Raw genomic sequence first — 22554 nt, forward strand, 5'->3', positions numbered from 1 at the left:
TTCACGTATTCTGCGATTCCGAGAGTCAAGCCAGGCACTCAGGGAATAAATCCCCTGTACAGCATAGGCATTAAACACGCTAATTTACGGAGTAAATATTAAAGTACAGAGTCAGACCGTTGAAGAACGTTACTTATTAGTATGAAGTTACAATTTTTACCGGATACCTTACCCTCCGAGAACCTAACACCCTGTAAGTAGTGTCTTGCTTAGTGTTCACAGAAACATATTAGCAGATATTTTAGCAGAAACACACCTTGCTTTCTTGTATGAGAAGCTGAATCGAAAATCAAACTACTCGTGAACGTAACTACCTTCTTTGAGGGTCGCACCGCTGCGTCAATACCGTCAACTGTCCTGTGACACCGAAAGGCGAACCAGTTATTCCGGGAGCATATCCGCTTGTCAGTATTGGCAAAAGACACCTTAGTTCTCAGGTTGCATATTAAAGTAGAGCGTAAAACCGTTTATGAACGTTACCAGTTGGTTTAAATTCAAAGGTTTTATCAATTACCATGTCTACCGAGGACCTAACCCACAGCAACTAGTGTGTTGCTTAGTGTAAACGCAAACAAATAAGTCCACGTTGTAGGGCCTGGCACCTTAACTCCATGTAGCCATGAGAGTATCGACAGGCAAGCCGTTCGAAGACGTTACCACCTTCTTTGAAATTCGGACGGATGAGTCAATAGCTTCAGATATTTTTGTGATTCCGAGAGAAAATCAGGTACTCCGGACATGAATCTGCTGAACAGTATTGGCACTGGACACCTTAATTCGCGGTATGAATACTAAACTGGGGTGTCATACCTTTTGAGAACGTCACCAAATCCTACAAAGTCAAACATTTAACCGGAAGCATTACCGCCCGAGAAATTATCCCGCCGTATCTAGAGTATAACTTCGTGTTGAGAGAAAGAAATCCGTTCTCATTTCAGCGCCGGGCACCTTAATTTCATGCTTGAATTAGAAAATTTGCTGTTAAAGCGTTCGCGTACATTACCACTTTCCTCGAAAGTCGAACTGCTAAGTCAATAGCTTCACCTATCCTGGGATTCCGAGGGTCAAGCCTGGTATTCCGGGAATAAGTCCGCTGAAAGCTATTGCCAATAGACACCTCAATACACGGTTTGAATATTACGGCAGGCCGACAAGCCGTTGTAGGACATTACCTACTCGTTCCACACCAATAACTATCATTCAGCAGCGGTTTGACCCTGCACTGTAGTATATATACCGTGAAATTGTGTGTCTATTGCCAATATTGTTCTGCCGATTTAGTCCCGGTATACCTAGTTTGACTTTCAGAATCACACGATTGGGGAAGCTATTGAACTAGCTGTACTACTCTCAAAGAGGGAGGTAACGTTCTCGAACGATTTGACCATCTATATTCTAATACATACATGAATTTAAGGTGCCGTCACTAAAACGTATACTGATGAGTTTCTCTAATCACGAAGTTGTACTCTCGATACGGCCGGTTAGATTCTCAGGCGCTAAGGCTTTCTGTTAAATGTTTGACTGTACAGCAATTGGTAACGGTCTACAACGGTGTGATGGTCACCTTTAATATTCGAACCGCGAATTAAGGAATGTATTGGCAATACCGGTCAGCGGATTTACTCCAGGAATACCTGGCGCGACTCTCCGAATCACTGGATAGGTGAAGCTATTGTCATACATGTACCAATCTCTACGAAGTTAGTAACATTCTGGAACGGTTTGCCCCGCGATCCTCTCATTCATGCATGAAATCAATGGCCTCGACACGAATATGAAAACTTATTTGTTTCACTGATCACGAAGCAACACACTCCCTGCTGCCAGTTATTTTCTCGGAATGTAAGGGAGTCTGTAAGAGGAATGACTTTATACCTACCTACATTGTTCACCGACGGTTTGACTCTCTACTTTAGTGTTCATGCGGTGAATTAATGTTTCTAACGGCAATACTTCTCAGCAGATTTACTCCCAGAGTACCTGGTTTTCCCTTCGAAATCACTGGATAGTTGAAGCTATTGGCATATCAGCTTGAGTCTCAAAGACGGCTGTAACGTTCTCGAACGGTTAGACCAATATATCTTCGAATTCAGACGTGAAATTATGGCGCCAGTCACTAAAATGTATACTAATCCGTCCCTCAGAATACGGAGAAATACTCTTGGTACAGCGGGTTAGCTTCTCGGCAAGGAAGGTCTTCGGCAAAAAGTTGGTCTCTATACCAATATGTAACTTTCTATTGCAGTTTGACTCTGTTCTTTAATATTTATATCTGGAACTGTGGTGTTTAATGCCAATGCTGTAAGCTGGTTTGCTCCCGGAATATCTGATATGAATCGCGGAAACAAAGAGCATGTGGAGCCATTGACTTTGCCGTCCGACTATCAAACAGGGACGTAACGATCTGCAACGGTTTGTGTATGCAGTTTGAGTTTTATGCAGGAAAATGTGGTGTCCGTCTGTTAAAATATCTATCAATTTGTTTCCGTTAACATTAAGTAGCCACTCGCTACAGTGGGTTAGGCAGTTTGGAAGGCGAGGTAAAAGTATCAATCTATGAGAATAGGTTAAGTTGTACAACCGTTTGACGCTGTACTTTAATATTCTAGCAGTGAATAAAGATGTCAATTACCAATACCTTTCAGGGGATTTATACCCGTAATACCTGGCTTGACTTTCGGAATCATAGGATAGATGATGCTATTGACTTAACCGTTCGAATCTCAACAAAGGCGGTAACATTCTAGAACGGTTTTAGCCTCGATTTTTGCTATTAGTACACGAAAACAATTTGTACGCCTGCTAAAAGTATACTAATTCCAACCACTGAGATCCATATTATACTCTTGACACAGTGCGTTATGCTTTCGGTGGGTACGGTCTTCCGTAAAACGTCTTACTTAATACAAATTGGTAATGTTATCAATCGGATTGACGCTTTACATTAATATTCAAACCGTGAATTAAGGTGTCTATTGTAAATATTGCACAGCGCATTGACACCAGGAATACCTGGTCTGTCCCTCGGAATAACAGGATAAGTGCACCAATTAGCTTAACAGTTCGGCTCTCAATGAATGACGGATCGTTTTAGGACTGTTTGACACTCGATCTTTCCATTCAAACACGAAGATAAGGTGTCCGTCTGTGAAAATGTCTACTAATTTCTATCCGTGCGCACTATGCTGACACTCGCGACAAGGGGATATGTTCTCGGTACGTATCGTATTCTGTAAGAAAATGACTTTGTACAATTTGGTATTATTCTACGACAGCTTGACTCTCTATTTTAATATTGACACCGTGAATTAAGCTGTCTCTTTCCGATACTGCGTTGGGAACTTACTCTCGGTGTACCAGGTTTGTGTCTCGGAATCATAGGAAGGGTTATGTTATTTACGTAGATCTGCGTTCTCGGACGGTTCGACCCTCGATTATGCTATTCTTACACAGAAATAAGGTGTCCGTCTGCTAAAGAATGAACCAATTTGTTTCCGCGAACAGTCAGATTAACACTCCCTGCACCCATCTAGGCTTCTCGGATAGCGAGGCCTTCGGTAAAAGTTTGACTTTATACGAATACGTACTGTTCTACAAAGGGTTGACTCTGCACATTAAAATTTATACCGTGAAATATGGTGTCAAATAGCAGTACTGTGCCGCAGATAGATTCCCGTAATTCCTGGTTCCCCTAGCGGAATATCAGGATTGATGAAGCTTTTGACTTAACCGTTCGACACTCAAATATGGAGGTATCGTTCTCGAACGGTTTGACGATCGCTCATCTTATTCATATGTGAAATTAGGATGCCCGATGAAAATGAACACAAATTTGTTTCCTGAAGCACGAAGTTATATTCTCTATTCAGACGGTGAGGTTCACAGATGGTAAGGATTTCCGTAAGAATACTGATCGTATTCAAATTGGAAATGTTCACCGTCGGTTTGGCTGTCGACCTTAATATTCATACCGTGAATTATGGTGTGTTTGGCCAATAACCTTCAGCGGCTGTATACCCGGAATACGTGGTTTGACTCTCGTAAGGACAGGGACAGGTGACACTACAGACTTTGACGTTCGACTCTCAATGAAGCTATTGTGTTAGCTGTTCGTATCTCAATGAGTGTGGTCACGTGCTCGAACGGTTTGACTCTGGATCTTCGAATTCATACAGGAAGATAAGGTGCACGTCAATGCAATGTATACTAATTGGTATCTCTGAGTACGAATTAACACTCCACATACATTGGGTTAATTTCACGGTTAGAATGGTCTTCAGTAAAGCTATTGACATTATCCCAATATGTAACGGTCTACAAATGTTTGACTATGTAGTATAATATTCTAGCCGTGAACTAAGTTGTCCATTGCAAATAGTGTACTGCGGATGGACTCCCGGAATACCTGCTTTGATTCTCCGCATCACTGGATTGGTGAAGCTATCGACTCAGTTGTCCGAATATCATAGGAGGTGGTTACGGTCACGAATGTTTTACACTCGACCTTCTTATTGATACAAGAAATTTATATGCCGTCACTAAAATATATACCAATGCGTTTCCCCAAACACCTAGCTGTACTCTGGATACGACGGGTTAGCTTCTCTGGCGGTAAGTCATTCGGTAAAATGTTTGACTCAAATAGCAATCAGTATTTTTGTCACCCTGTGCGACGCTCTATTTTGATATTCACTCCGCGAATTAAGGTGTCTCCTGGCAATACTGTTCTGCGTATTTGCTCCTGGAATACCTGGTTTGACTCTTGGAATCGCAGGATCGGTGATGCTATCGATATAGCCGTTCGTCTCTCACAGACAGTGGCAACGTTCTCGAGCGGATTGTCAATCGAGCTACAAATCCATACATGAAGTTATGGTGCCCGTTACTGAAATGAAAACTAACTTCTTTCTCATAATCCGACGTTACACTGTCGATGAAGCCGGTGATATTCGCGGAAGTTAACGACTTCGTGGCAGTGTTTGACTTTATAGGAATTGGTAACGTTCTAAGACGGTTTGACGCTCTACTTAAATACTCAAACCATCAATTAAGGTGTCTATTACTAATCCTGTTCAGCGGACTTACTCCAGGGATACCTGGTTTGACTCTCCGAATGACAGGATAGGTGAAAATATTGACTTAGCCGTTCGTCTATCACAGATGGTGGTAAAATTTTCGACCGTATCGACCGTCGGTCTTCTAATAGATACATGATGTTCAGGTGCCCGTCAATCAAATGAAGATTAAATCATTTCTCTGAACACGAAGTTATACTCTCGATTGTGCCGGTGATAATCGCGGAAGTTAACGGCTTTGGTAAACGTTTGACTTTATACAAATTGGTAACGTTCTAAAAGGGTTTGACACTTTACTTTTATATTCAAACCGTGAATTAAGGTGTCTCTTTACAATACGGTTCACCTGAGCTACCCCGGAATACCTGGTTGGACGCTCGGAACCAAAGGATCGGGGAACCTCTTGATGTAGCGGTTCGTCTCTCACAGGCGGTGGTAATGCTTTCAAGCGGATTGACCCACGATCTTCTAATTCATACAAGGAGTTAAGGTGCCCGTCACTGAATTGAAGACTTATTTCATGTTCTGAGGACGATGTTATACTATAGATGAAGCAGCCGAGGTTTGCCGACGTTTGAGTTTATAACAATATGTAACGCACTCAGGCGGTATTACGCTCTACTTTAATGTTCAAACCGTGAATTGAGGTGTTTACTGCCAAAGCCGATCAGCGGACATACTCACGGAGTACCTGGTTTGACTCTGCGAATCATAGGATCGGAGGAGCCGTTGATTTATCAGTTCGACTCGCAAAGAGTGTGGTAACGTTCTCCAACGGTTCGATTATCGATCTTCCAATTCATGCATGAAGTTATGGTGCCTGTCACTGAAATATATACTAATTTGTATCTCTGAGCTCGTAGTTATGCTATCGATACAGCTGGATAGGATCGCGAAAAGTAAATGCCCTCGGTGTAAAGTTTAACCCTCTACGCATAGGTATACTTCTACTACGGTTTGACTCAGTACATTGCCAATACCATTGCCATTACTGATCAGCGGATTTACTCCTGGAATACTTGGTTTGCCTCCCCGAATCACAGGGTAGGTGTAGCTATTGACTTTTCCGTTCGTCTCTAGAAGAAGGTGGTAATGTTCTCGAAAGGCTTGATGTTCGACCTTCTAATGCACACATGTAGTTAAGGTGCTCGTCACTGAAATGGAGACTAACTTTTTTATCGGGACACGAACTGTAATATAGTGTTATGATATTTTCGATATTTTTCAAAATTTCAAGTTTTTAATTTCAGGAATTGTGTCGTACCTGAAACGTGCCTTTGGAATTAGTGCAGCATACGTTTGGGACAATATCTTATTATATTCGCTGTTATTTTATATGATTGTCTCCATCTGTACCGTCGCTGCCGGCACCACACGACTGGAGTCGTATTGCACTTGCATTCGGTAGATGGGATCGTCACTACTTGGTGGTCGTCGGAAATTACTATTGCCTCGATACTGTACCGTACGCATTTTTCCCCAGTTTTCCATTTATTCATACATACTGTAATTTAATATTATTATATTTTCGAAATACATCAAAATTCTCAATTTTATTTTGAAAAATTGTAATTCTTTGTAAAAGTTCCTTTTGAATTAACAGAGCTTACGTTTGTTACAGTATTTTGTTAAGCTTATTGGTATTTTATACGATTGTCTGTATTCGTACTTACCCAGCCGGAGCAAGACGACTGTCGTGGTCCTGTAGTCGTACACGGCAGCTCGAAGCGGCATTACTGTATGGTTTCTGTGAATTCCTTAGCCTTGATTTTGTACCATATGCATTCTATCCCAGTTTCCTATTTACTTATAGATATTGCAATTTACTGTTGTGATATTTTCGTTCTTCTTCGAAATTTTCAATTTTTATTTAAAGAAATTGTATTTCTTACTAAAAGTGCCTCCGAAATTAGTTGAATGTACGTTTACGACATTTCCTTGTTAATAATATTGTTATCTTATATGATTGTCTGCATACGTACCTACGCTTCAAGAGCGACACGGCTGGACTTATCTTGTAGTTGCGTTCACTTGATAGGAGCGACACTGCTCTATGGTCTATGTTCATTCTTTTAACCTTAATATTGTACCATTGGCATTCTTTCGCATTCACTATTTGTTTATATATACTGTAATTTACTGCTATAACACATACAAATTTTTTGATATCATTCATTGTACATTTCATGAAAAGGGTCATCAGAATTAGTTGAGAGTACGTTTATGTCATCAGTTTCCTATATTTGTTGTTATTTTAAACGATTTTGCGTGTACGTACCTACACATCCTGAGCGACACGGGTGGAGTTCTCTTGCAGTTGCGTTCGGAATATCGGAGCGATAGTACTGTATGGTCATTGATATCTTCTTTCACCTTGATATTGTACTGTGTGCATTATTTCTCTGTATTAGGTTTATGTGTACATACTGTAATTTACTGTTTTGATATCTCCAATTCATATTATAATTTCCAATTTTTGGTTTAAAAAATTGTATTTATCAGTGAAAGTGTCGTTGGAATTAGTCGAGTGTACGTTTATGACAATATTATGATGAGATTTATTTTTATTCTACATAACACTCTTTATACGTTCATACGCTTCCGCAGTGACACGCCTGTTATGGTCTTGCAGTTGCGTTCCGCATTTCGGACCGACACTACGGTATTATCTTCGTTAATTTGACTAACTTTGATATTGTGCCGAATGCATACCTTCGATAATCACTATTTATTTCTACATACCGTGATCGACTGTTATGATATTTCCGATTTGATTCAAACCCTCCGCATTTTATTTCAGAAACTGTATTTGTTAGGAGAACTGAAAATGTCGTAGCAGTATCTTACAGTTTGTCCAAATAAATGTAAAACTGGGAAAAAATTTTTACTGTACAATATAAAGGTTAAAAACATTATCGAATACCATCCAGTACTGTCGCTCCGCTCTGCCGCACGCAACTACTGCACCTCGCCAGTCGTGTAGCGCAAACAGCGTAGGTAAGGACAATCATACGTAATAACAATTAGTTGAACAAAATAATGTCATACGGGTACACTCAACTAATTCCAAAGTCACTTTTCCTAAGAAGCACAATTTCCTGAGATAAAGATAGAAAATTTTGGAGAAAAATCAAAAATATCATAACAGTAAATTACAGCATGTATAATTAAATGGAAAGCAGGGAAAAATGCATACGGTACTAAGTCAAGGTTAGAGAAATTATCAAACACTTAACGGCATTGTTGCTCCGATCTAGCGAACGCAACTGCAAAACCAATCCAGCCATGTCGCACCAGACGCGTAGGTACGCATATAGACAATCATATAACGTAGCAACACGCATGAGAGAAAATTTTCATACATGTAAACACAACTATTTCCAAAGAACACGTTTGCTAATAATTACAAAACGCTGAACAAAAATTTATAATTATGACAAATCAAAAAGACCATAACACTGAATTGCAGCAAATGAAATAGAATACATGACTATGCAAGAATTAATATTGTACAATATTAAGGTTAAGAATATATACATAGACCATACAGCAGTGACGCACGTATCTAATGAATGCTACTATAGGACCACAGCAGCCGTGTCGCTCCGGAATAGCAGATACGTATAGAGACAATCCTATGAAATACCCAAGAACTTAACAAAATATTGTCATCAACGTACACACAACTAATTCCAAAGATACTTTTAATAAGAAATACAATTTTTTAAAATCTGAATTGGAAACACCGGAGGAAATTGAGGATATCGTAAGAGTAAATTACGGTATTTCTCCATAAACAGAGAATTGCGAAAGGTGGAATACGGTACAACATTGTGGTTAAAGGAATTAACGATGACCATTCTGTTGTGCCGCTTCGATCTGCCGTACACGGCTACAGGACCACTCCATCACTGTCGTTCGGGAAGAGTAGGTACGAATATAGATAATCATATAAAATAACAATGACATTCACAAAATATTTTCACAAATGTACACGCATCGTATTCAAAAGTCTCTTATCTAACGAAATACAATTTTTTATACTAAAAATTAAAGGTTCCGGAAAAATCGGAAACATCATAACAGTAACTTACGGTATGTATAAATAAATGGAATGCTGGGAAAGAATGCATATGGTACTGTATCAAGGTCAGAACACATATCGAAGGTCATGGAGTAGTGTCACACATATATACCGAATGCAACTGCAAGACGACTGCATTCGTGACGCTCCGAAAGCATAGGTACGTATACAGGCAATCATATAAGATAATAACAAGCTTAACATTGTATTGTTATATGCGGAAACACAACCAATTCGGAAGGAACCTGTACTGAGAAGTACAACTTTTTAAATCAAAAATTGAAAACTTTGAAGCATAATCGAAAATATAACAGAAAATTAGAGTAAGTACAAGTAAATAGAATACATGAGGTGAAAGAGATACTGGTCCAAATCAAGGTTAAAGAAATTAAGGTATGATAGCCAGATGTGGCTCTCCGATCTTTCGTACATAACTATAACGTCAATCGGCTCGTATAGAACCGCAGAGCTGGTAGGCATACGGTGACGAGCAGAGTTGCGTCGAAACGATCTACAGATACTTAACTACAAGTTCACACCAATTGTGTGGTTCCCATAGCGTGAGGTCCTGTACAGACAGTCATATAATCCAACAACAAATTCAACAAAACAATGTCACAAATGTACCCTCAACAAATTCCAAAAACACTTCTACTAAGGACTACAATTTTATCAGCTAAAAATTGAATATTTTGAATAAAATTGAAAATACAACAGTTAATTATGCTATGTATATATCAATAGAAAACATGGGGAAAATTCATACTGGTCTAAATCAAGGATTAGGCAATACCATACGGTAGCGTCTCTCGGATCTACCGAACACAACTACGAGGTCACTCCAGTCGTGTCGCACTGTAGGCGTTGGTATATACAGAAACAGTCATATAAACGGAAAATAAGTTGAACAAACTATTTTTATAAACGTTGACTCATCGGAGTTAATAGACACTTTTATTAAATAATACAATTCATTTAACTAAGAATTGAGAAATATGGAAAAAATTGTAAATATCATAGCAGTAAATTATAGTATGCATAAAAAAATGGAAAACTGGGAAAAATTGCAGCAACTAATTCCAAAGACACATTTCCGAAGAAATACAATTTCTTCAACTAAAAACTGAAAATTTCGATTAAAAATCGGAACATTCATGACAGTAAATTACAGAATGTATAAATACATAGAAAAAGTGTGAAAATATGAATATGGCGCAAAATCGAGGTTAATGATGATATCGATACAATGCCGTACGCCGCTCCGATCTGTCGTACCCAACTACAAGACCACATCAGCTGTGACGACACGGAAGCGTAGGTGCTCATCCAGGCAATCATATGAAACAATATTAAGTTTAGCAAAATATCGCGATAAACGTACATTCAACTAATTCCAATGATACATTTACTAAGAAGTAAAATTTTTTAACATAAAGGTTGAAAATTTTGAAAGAAACCGAAAATATAGTAACTGAAATTAACAGTGTGTTTAAATAAATGGAAAACGGGGAAGAATGCATGCGGTACAATATAAAGGTTAGATGAATTATCGAAGACTAGGCAGTAGAGTCGCTCAGTCCAGCCGTGCGTAGCTACAAACAAAACATCGCCAGTCCTGTCGAAGGATAAAGTCGAAGGATAAAGGAATTGATGGAGACCATCCTGTAGTGTCGCCCAACCTGCCGTACGCAAATACAAGACAGCGCCAGTAATATCGCTCTGACAGCGTAGGTACGTATGCAGACTATGGTATGAAATGAAAATAATCTTAACACAATAATGTCATAACGTGCACTCATCTAATTCTGAAGCCACTTTCACTGAAAAAATACAATTCTTTAAAATATAAATTAAAAATTTAGAAGAAAATTTAAATTACATTAAATTACAGTATGTGTCAATAAATTGGAAAATTTGGAAAAAAATACACACGGCTCAAAATCATCGATTACGAAATCAACGAAGAACTTCCAGTCTACCGCTCCGATCTGCCGTGTGCAACTACAAGACCACTGCATCTGTGTCGCTACCGATGTGTAGGTACGTATATAATCAATCATATGCAATAACAAAGAATTTAGCATAATATTATCATGTATGTACATACAAATCATTCCAAAGGCACGTTTACTAGGGAATACGATATTTCAATCTAAAAATTGACCATTGTGTAGAAAACCTAAAATATCATAACAGTAAATTGCAGTGTGTATAAATAAATGGAGAACTGGGAATGAATGCATACGGTACAATATCAGGGTTGAAGAAGTTAACGTAGATCATACCCTAGTTTCGGTCGAATCTTCTGAATGCAACTACATGATCACCCCAGACTTATACAGACAATCATATAAAATAACACTATGTTTAACAAAATAATATCGTAAACGTGCCCTCAACTAATTCCAAAGGCACCCTTCCTATGAAATATAATTATTCAAAGTAAAAATGGAAATTATTGGAATAAATCGAAAATATCATAACAGAAAATTACAGCATGTATAAATAAATGGAGAACTGGTAAAAAATGTGAACGGTACAAAATCAAAGTTAAAGGAATTCAGGATGTCCATCTAGTAGTTCCGCTACTTTCAGCCGCACGCTACTACCAGTCCTCGCCAGACGTGTTGCTCAATCAGCGTAGGTCCGTATACAACAATCATATAAAATAACCATAAGTATAACAAAATAATGTCATAAACGTGTGCTGAACTAGTTCCAAAGACACTTATATTCAGAAATAAAATTTTTTCAACTAGCAGTTGACAATTTCCAAAATAATTGTAATCACCATAACTGTAAATTGCAGTATTTCTATATAAATATAAAAATGAGAAAGACTTGCATGCGGTTCAAAATTAGGTCTCAAGAAATTAACGGAGACGATACAGTAGTGTTGCTCGATCTGCCGTTCCATCATTCAATATTCGAATATTAAAGCAGGGAGTCAAGCCGTTGTAGAACTTTACGCATTCGTATATAGTCTAACGTTTTACAGTAGGCCTTTCCTTCCGAGAAGCTAGGCAGCTATATTGAGGGTATTACTTCGTGTTCCGAGAAGCAAATTAGTAGATATTTGAGTGATGGGCACCATAATTTCAAGTATGCATTAGAAGGTCGGGAGGCAGTCTGATATTGAACATTACCGCCCCCTGTGATAGTCGAACGGCCAAGTTAACAACTTCACCAATCCCGTGATTCCGAGAGTGAACCCAGGAAAACCGAGAAGTAAGTCCGCTAAACAGCATTGGGAGTAGACACCTTGGTTCGCAGTTTGAATATTAACATAGAGCGTCAAACTGCTTGATAGCGTTACCAATTGGTATAATCTCAAACGATTTACCGAAGTCCTTATCTTCCGAGAAGCGAACCCTTCTAATCGAGAGTACAACTTCGTGTTTAGAGAAACACATCAATATTCGTTTTAGTGGTGGCACCTTAAATTCATGTATGGTTTAGAATATTGGGGAACAAACCGTACGAGAACATTGCCATTTTCTGTGTGAGACAAACGGCTAAGTCAATAGCTTCACTGATCCAGTGATTCGGAGCGCCCGACCAGGTATTTCCGGGGTTAATCCGCTAAACAGCATTGTCAATAGACACCATAATTCACGGTTTGAATAAAAAATAATAGCGTCAAACCGTTTGAGAGCATTACCAATTGGTACAACGCCTTACGCCTTACCGAATACTTTGCTCTTCCGAGAATATAACCTGCCGTATCGTGTGTACAACATCGGATTCAGTGAAGCAAATTAGTAGGCACTAGAGCAGACGCACAACTTATTTCCATATATGAATAACAGAATCCGGAGTCAGACCAGTAGTGATCACTGCCACCATCCTTGAGAGTCGCACAGCTACGTTAATAGCATGACCTCTCCTGTGATTCCGAAAATTAAACCTCGTATTCCGGGAATAAATCCGCTGAACTCTATTGGCACTTGACACCTTATGTCATGGTTTGTATATTAAAGTAGAGCGCCAAACCATTTGAGATCGTTACCCATTGGTATAGAGTCAAAATTCGTACCCATGACCTTACCCTCCGAATGCCTGACGCGAAGAATCGAGAGTATAACATTGTGATTAGAGAATGAAATTAGTAATCATATCAGTGTCGGCACGTTAACTTCAAGTGAATAAGAATACCGATGGTCAAACCGTTCGAGAACGTTTCCACCACTTTGAGAGTCGAGCGGGTAAGGCATCAGCTAGACGCACCCTATGATTGCGAGAGTCTAACCAGGTAATCTGAGAGTAAATGCGCTGCAGTGCATTACCAATAGTTACCTAAATTCGAGGAATGAATATTAAAATATAGCGTCACATCGAATGGGAACGTAACTAATTGCTATAGAGTCAAACGTATTACCGAATGCCTTACCTTCCGAGAAGGTAACCCGCCGTATCTAGGGTATTGCTACGTGTTTAGTGAAACATATCGGTATACAATTTAGTGACATCACCATAATTTCATGTATGAATTAGAAGATCGAGGGTCAAACACTTCGAGGACGATGCCACCTTACGTGCCGCACGAACGGCTAAGTCAATAGATTCACTTACCCTGCAATTGCGAGAGTCAAAGCGGGAATTCCGGGAGGAAAGCCAATGGACAGTATTGGCAATAGACATCTTAATTATCGGTTTGGATATTAAAATTGAGAGTCAAACCGTTTGAGAACGTTATCAATTGATATAACGTCAAATGCTTTACACAGGGCCGTACCCTCGACGAACCTCACCCGCTTCATCCAGAATATATCTTCGTGTTTGGAGGATCATATTAGTAAACATTTTAGTGACGAGGACCTAAATTTCATAGTGAATAAGAAGATCGAAAGTCAAACAGTTCTAGAACGTTACCACCTTCTTTGAGATTCGTGCAGCTCGTTCAGTAGCTTCACCTTCCCAGTGATTCGAAGAGTCAATCCAGGTATTCCGGGAGTCAATCTGCTTTGCAGTAATGGCATTTAACGGTGTAAATATTAATGTCCCGAGTTAAATCGTTGTAGAACGTTACGAATTGGTATAGAATAAAACTTTTTGTCAAAGGCTTTATCTTTCGAGAAGATAACATGCCGTATAGTGAGTACAACTTCTGGGTCAGAGAAGAAAATTCGTATTCATTTTAGTGATGTGCACATTAACTTCATGTACGAATTAGATGGTCGAGGGTCAAACCTTTCGAGAACGATACCACCATCTTTGAGAATAGAAAGGCTATGTCAACAACTTCACCTATCCTGTGATTCCGAGAGCTAATCCAGGTACACCGGAAGTAATCCCGCTCAAAAGTAATAGCAATAGACACCTGTGTTTACGGTCGAAAATTAAAATAATCGTGAAACTGTTTAAGAACGTTACCAATTGCTATAAAATCAAACGCTACAAAGAAGGCAATACCCTATGAGAAAATTACCAGCTCGATTCTATAGAGTATAACATCGTGTTCAGAGGTTGAAATTTGCTTTCATTTCAGTCACGACACGTTCACATGATGTATGCATTAGAATATCGTGGGTCATACAGATCGAGAACGTTGCCACCTTCTCTGAGATAGAAGGGGTAAGTGAATAGCTTCATACATCCCGTGATTCCGAAAGTCTGGTCAGATATTCCGATAGAAAGCGCACTGTACATTATTGGCACTAGATTCCCTAATTCGGTGACTGATTATTAGAATAGAGCGTCACACCGTGTGAGAACGTTACAGTTGCCATCAAGTCAAATGCTTTACCGAATCCCTTACCTAACCCGCCGGATCGAGAGTATAGCTTCCTCGTTTGGAAAACACATTTGTATAGAATTTAGTGACGTCACCTTAAATTCACGTAAGATATACATCGAGACTCGAGCCGTTCGAGGACGTTGCCACCCGCATTTGTAGTCGAAGGGCTAAGTCGAAGGTTTCACCTGTTCTGTGATTCCGAGTGTCCAACCAGGTATTCCGGGCGTTAACTCACTGCGCAGTATTGGCAAGAGATGCCTTAAGACGCGGCATATATATCAAAGTAGAAGTCAAACCGTCGTAGAATGTTATCAATTCTGTATAAAGTCATTTTCTTTCCGAATACCTTACTTTCCGAGAAAAAAACGCCTTGTATCGAGTACCTTGCTTAGTGCTAACGGACACAATTTAGTAGACATTTTAGCAGGCGGCCGCCGTATTGTTCATGTATGAATAGAAAGATCGAGATTCAAGCCTTCCTACAACGGTTCCACCTTCTTTGAGCGTTGAACTGCTATGCCAACTGCTACACCTATCCTGTGATTCGGAGGCACACACTAGGAATTCCGGAAGTCAAAATGCGCTGCACACAATCTTAAATGGGCACCTTAACTCTTGGTTTGAATATTAATGTGGAACCCCAAACCGTTTGAGGACGTTACCAGTTGGTATAAGACAATCATTTGTCAAAGACCTCACCCTGCGACAACCTATCCCGCTGTATCGATAGTATACATTGGTCTATACAGAAACATATTATTATTTCGCATAGTGCCGGGCACCGTCACTTCCTGTATGAATAAGAATATCGAGAGTCAGTCCGTTGGAGAACATACCACACTTCTTGTCAGTCGCTCAGCTAAGTCAAGTGCGACACCTATACTGTGATACCGAGAGTCAATCCAGCTGTACTGGGAATTTTTCCACTGAAAAGTATTGGCAATAGGCACCGTAATTCCGAGTTTGAAAATCAAAGTACTGAGTCAAACCGTTGAAGAACGTTACGTTTTCGTATAAAGAAAAACCTTTCACCGACGGTCGTACCTTCCGTGAAACTAACCCGCTGTATGGAGTGCATAACTTTGTGTCCAGAGAAGCAAATTAGTAAAGATATTAGTGACGTTCTCGTTAACATCATACATAAATTAGAAGGTCGAGTGTCAAACGGCTCGTGAAATTTATCACCTTCGTTGAGAATCGAACGGCTATATCAGTAGCCTCACATATCCTGGAATTCCGAGAGTAAAACCAGGCATTCCAGGAGTAAATGCGCTATATTGCATCGGCGATTGACACCTTAATTTGCAGTTTGATAATTAAAATAATGCGTCACACCGTTTGAGAACGTTATCCATTGCTATTATATCAAATGTTTTACCGAAGACCTTACCATCCGAGAAACTAACCCCCTCTATCAACTGTAGAACTTTGTGTTCAGTTATGCAAAATAGTATAAATTTCAGTGACGGGCAACTGAATTTCATCCATGAATCAGAAGGTCGAGGGACAAACCGAGCGAGAGCGTTGGCAACTTCATGGAGATTCGAACGGGTAAGTCAATAGCTTAACCTATGCTTGAATTTAGAGTGTCAAACCTGTTATTCCGAGAGCAAATCCAGTGAACAGTATTGGCTTTAGATGACCTACGTCGCGGTATATATTCTACAGTGCAGAGTCAAGCCGTTCTTAATCGATCGCTATTGGTATAGCGACAATCACTTTAGAGAAGGATTTACCCTCCGCGAAGCTCAACCCGCTGTAGGGCGTGCCTTATTTAACATACACAGTAAGAAAATAGAAAATTGTTTAGCAGACGGGCACATTACATTCATGTAGGTATAGAAAAATCGAGAGTCAAACTGTTCGAGATCGTTCCCACCATCCTTGAGAGGTGAACGGCTAAGTCAATACCAACACCTATGCGGTGATTTCGAAGGTCAAACCAGATGTTCCGGCAGGAAATCCGCAGAACAGTATTGGCATTACATACCTTAATTTACGGTTTTAATATTAAAGTAGAGCGTCACTCCATATGAGAGCGTCACCAATTGGTATAGAGTCTAACTTTTCCCCGAAGGCGGAACCTACTGAGAAGGTATCCTGCTGCATAGAGAGTATTATGTCGTGTGTTGAGAAGCATGTCAGAATACATTTTTGGGCCGTGCACCTTAATTTCATGAATGAAATAGAAGATCGAGGGTTAAACAGTTCCAGATCGTTACCACTATCATTGAGGATCGGACGGCTAAGTCAATAGCTACACCTATCCTCTGATTCTGAAAGTCAAATCAGGTATTCCGCGAGAAGGTCAGCTTTTCAGTATGGACATTAGGCACCCTACTTCTGGGCATGAATATTAAAGAAAACAGTCAAACCGTTGTAGCACATTAGCTATTGGCGTAGTGTAAAAATATTAACCGAAGTCCTTACCTTCTGTGTGCCTCTCCATCTTCATCCAGAGTATTACTTCCTGTTCAGAGAAAGAAGTTGGTATCCATTTGTGGGACGGGCACCGTAACGTCATGTATAAATTAGAAGATCGTGTGCCCAAGAGTTCGAGAACTTTACCACCCTCTTTGATGTTCGAACGGCTATGTCAGTAGCTATACCTATCCTGTGATTCTGAGAGTGAAATCAGGTAGTCCGGGAGGAAATACGCTGAAGAGCATTGGCAAATCACACCATAATTCACGGCATGAATATTAATGTAGTGAGCCAAACCGTTGGAGATCATTACCAATTCGTATAAAGTAAATCACTTTACAGAATACCGTTCCCGTCGAGAAGCTTACCCGCCGAATCGAGAGAACAACTTCGTGTTCAGAGGATCAAATTAATAATCATCTTAGTTTCGGGGATCTCAATATCATGATGAAAAAGAAGGTCGAGTGTCGAACCGTTCGAGTACTTTTCCACCTTCAGAGAGACACGAACGGCTATGTCAGTAGATACACCCATCCTGTCTTTCCGAGACTCAAACACGGTATTCCGGAATTAAATCCACTAAGCAGAATTGGCAATAGACACCTTACATAACGACATGATTATTAAGGTCGAGAGTCCAAACGCCGTAGAACATTACCAGTTGGAAGAACATCATTCTTCTTAACCAATACGATACCTTCCACGATCCCAACCTGCAGCAGAGACAGTGCTCCGTAGTTTACACGTTTTCAAAATATTACACATTTTAGCAGACGGACACATTATTTTCATGCTTACATAGGAATATCGAGGTCAAATCGTGCGAGAACGTTACCAGCTTCTTAGGGAGTCGCACTTCTTAGAAAATAGCATCACCTATCCATTGATTCCGAGAGTCAAACCAGGTATTCCGGGAACAAATCCCCTGTACAGCATAGACATTAGACACCCTAATTCACAGGAATAAATTTTAATGTACAAAGTGAAACTGTTATAGAACGATACCTATTAGTATGCATTTAAAAATTATACCCAACACCATTCCCTCCGCGATCCTAATCCGCCGTAGGTAGTGTCTTGCATAGTGTTCACGGAAAGAGATTAGTGGTCACTTTAGCACACGGACACCTTGTTTTCATGTATGAATGGGTAGAACGAGTGTCAGACAGTCCGACAATGTCCCACCTTCATTGAGAGCCGAACTTCTAAGCCAATTGCTGCACTCATCCTGTTATTCCGAGGGACATGCGTTGTACACTATTTTCAATGGACACCTTAGTTCGCGCTTTGAATATTAAAACATAGCTCCAGTACGTTTGAGAACGATACCAATTGCTATAATGTCAAACGTTTTACCGAAGACCAAACCTTCCGCGAACCTCACCCCCTTCATCGAGAGTATATCTTCATATTTATAGAAAGAAATTACTTCTCCTTTTTGTGACGGGCATCATAATTTCATGTATGAGTAAGGAGATCGAAAGTCAAACCGCTCGAGAACGTGGGCACCTTCTGCGAGAGATGAAGCGCTTATCCAATATCTTCACCAATACTTTTACTCCGAGAGTCACGCCAGGTACTCCAAGAGTAAATCCTCTGAACAGTTTTGGAATATACTCATTAAATCGCGGTTGCATATTACAGTAGATCGTCGAACCGTTTATGAGCGTTACCAATTTCTATAAATTCAAACGTCTTATTGATGACCTCACACACCGAAACCCTAATCCGATGTATCGGTAGTATAACATCGTATCCACAGAAACAAATTACTATATATTTTGGTGACAGGCACCGCAATGTCAGGTATGTATTACAGCATCGAGGGTTGGACCTTTCGAGGATGGTACCACATCCCGTAAATCGAACGGGTTAGATAATAGTTTCACCGATCCTGTGATTCCGATTGTCGCAGCAGATATTCCGGCAGTAAATGCCCTGTACATTATTGCAAATAAACTCATTAATTATGAGATTGAATATTAAAGCTGGACATGAAACTGCCGTAGGACGATACATATTGGTGTAGAGTCATACTTTTTACAGAAACCTTACCTCCCGTGAACCATACCCGCCGTTTTGAGAGTATAATTGCGTGTTCGGGGAAAGGCATTACTATACATTTTAGTGACGGATACGATAATTTCATGCAGTAATTAGAAGATCGACGGTCAAACCGTCCTAGAGTGTTACCACATTCTTAGAGAGCGGCACAGCTAAATCAATACCTTCATATATCGTCTCATTGCGAAAGTCATGCAACACATTCCCGGCGTAAATGCGCTGAACAATATTGGCAACGAACACTTTAATTCACAGTTCGAATATTAAAGCACGTCGTCAAACCGTCGGCGAAAATTAGCAATTTGTGCAGAGCCATTCTCCTTCCCGCATACCGATCCTTCTGAGTAGCTAACACGCTGGATCGAGAGCATATCGCCGGGATCATAGATGTATTTTAGTATGCATATTTAGTACCGGCACCACAGTTTCATGTATCAAACCGTTCCAAAACGCTACCACCTTATTTTAGAATCGAACCGCTTATATAATACCTTCACCAATCCTATGATTCCGAGAGACACACCAGTCATTCCCGGAATAAATCCGCTGGACTGTGGATGCAATAGGCGCCACAATTCACGGTTTGATCATTAAAGTATAGAGTTAAACTGTCGGAAAACATTACCAGTTGCATTAGATTCAAACTTTGTGCCCGAGGCCTGACGTTACGAGACCTCAACCCGCTGTATTGAGAGTGTAAGATTGTGTACCGAGATGCAAACTAGTATACAATTTAATGACGTCACCTTAAATTCCTGTATGAATTGAAATATCGAAGGTCAAACCGTTTTGGAACATTACCACCCTCTTTGAGAGTCGAGCGGATAAGACAACAGCCCCACCTATCTTGTTAATCGGAGAGTCAAACGAGATATTCCGGTAGTAAATGCGCTGCACAGAATTGGCAATAGACACTTTAATTCAAGGTTTGCATATTCAAAAAGAGCGTCAAATTGTTTGAGACCACTGCCAACTGATATAAACTCAAACAGTTTACAGATGCCCATACCTACGGAGAACCAAACTCGCCGTTTCGACAGTACGACTTCGTGTTCAGAGAAAGAAATTAGTATCCATTTCTGTGACGGGCACCGTAACTTGATGTAAGAATTAGAAGATCGGCTGTCAAACCGTCAACTGCCACCTTCTGCGAGATACGAACGGCTAAATTAGTGGCTTCGCCTATCCCGCGATGCCGAGCTGGAGCCGCGGAAAGACGACAGTAAGTACGCTGAAGAGTATTGGCTATGGACACCATAATTCACAGTTCGAATATTAAAGCAGGACGTCAAGCCGTCGATGAACATTACCAATTTGAGTAAAGTCATTCTCCTTACCGAATACTTTACCTTCCGAGAAGCTGACCCTCTGGATCGAGAGCAATTCATCGTGTTCAGGTAGCAATTTAGTAAGAATTTTTGTGACAGGCACCATAATTTCATGTATGAATTGGACGATCGAAAGTCAAACCGTTAGAGAACACTGTCACCTTTTTTTCAGGGACGCACAACTGAGTCGATAGCTTCACGTATCCTGTGATTCAAAGAGTCGACCCAGGTATTCCTGGAGTTAGTCCTCTGAACAGTATTGTCAAATACACTTTAGTTCGCCGGTCGTATATTAATGTAGAGCCTAAAGCCGTAGTAGAACGTTACCTATTCGTATAGGGTCAAACATAATGCGTAAGTCCTTACCTTCCGAGAAACACAAGCCGCTGTATGGAGTGCCATGCTTATTATTCACGGAAACAAACTAGCAGACATTTCAGCAGACGGGCACTTTATTTTCATTTTTGAATTACAAGGTTGGGGGTCACACCGTTGAGGGCGGTAACCACCTTCTTTGAGAGCCGAACGTCTGAGTCAGTAGCTCCTCCTATCCTGTGATTCCGAGAGTTATGCCATGTATTCCGAGAGCAAACCCGCTAAATAGTATGGGCAATAGACACATTAGTTCAGGGTATGATTGTTAAAGCAGAGCGTCAAACCGTTGAACAACGTTACCAACGGGTATAAAGCCAAACGCATCACCGAAGACATTACCCATCGAACACCTAGCCCTCTGTATCGAGAGTATAGCATTGTGTTCATAGGAACGAAGTAGCATACATTTTAGTGACGGTCGCCTTAATTAAACGTATAAAAGAGACGATCTAATGACAAACCGTTTGAGAACGTTACCACCTTCTTCGAAGGACGAACGACTGTCAGTAGCTTCACCTATCTTATGATTCTGAGAGTCAAACCAAGTATTCCGGGAATAAATCCGCCGAAGAGTATAGGCAATGGGCACTTTAATTCACTGTATGGATATCAAAGTAGAGAGTAAACTGCTTGAAAATGCTACTTAATGGAATAACGTAATACACATCAATGTATGCCTTACCGACCTAGAATATAACCCGCTGTTTCGACGGTATAGCTTCGTGGTCATAGAGTCCAATTAGTAAACATTTTAGTGGCGGGCTCGATAGTTTAATCTATGAGTTAGAAGATCGGGAGTCATATCGTTTGAGAACGTTACCAGCTTCTTCGAGAGTCGAACGGCGGCGTCAATCAATTCACCTATATTCGCGATTCCGAGAGTCAAGCCTGGAATTCCAGGAGGATCTCCGCTGAAGAGAATTGGCAATAGATACCTTAGTTCACGGTTTGCATACCACAGTAGGAGCGTGAAACCGTTTGAGACCGTTGCCAGATGGTATAAAGTAATTCTTTTTACAGATTACCTTAACTTGCGTCAACATAACTGGCAGAAGGGAGTGTGTTTCTTCGTATTCAGTGAAACAAATTGGTATGCTTATTAGTGTCGGGACGCTTAATTTCATGTAAGCACTGAGCGGATCGCGAGGCAAACCGTTCCCGAACGTAACCAACTTCTTAGAAAATCGCACATGTATGGCAATAGATTCACACATCCTGCGATTTCGAGAGCATTACCTGCCATCGCAGAAGTATATTCGCTGAACAGTATCCGCAATGGATACCCCAATTTACAGTTTGTATATCAATGTAGAGCGTCAAGCCGTTTGAGAACGATACCAATAGCTACAAAGTCAAGCGTTCCAACGAAGGCCATAGCATCCGGAAAACCAACCCGCTGTATCGAAAGCATAACCTCGGGTACAGAGAAAGCAATTAGTCTCCATTTCAGTTGCGTGCACATTA

Source organism: Lasioglossum baleicum, unplaced genomic scaffold (genome assembly GCF_051020765.1).
Source record: "Lasioglossum baleicum unplaced genomic scaffold, iyLasBale1 scaffold0354, whole genome shotgun sequence".
In the NCBI taxonomy this organism is placed as follows: Eukaryota; Metazoa; Arthropoda; class Insecta; order Hymenoptera; family Halictidae; genus Lasioglossum; species Lasioglossum baleicum.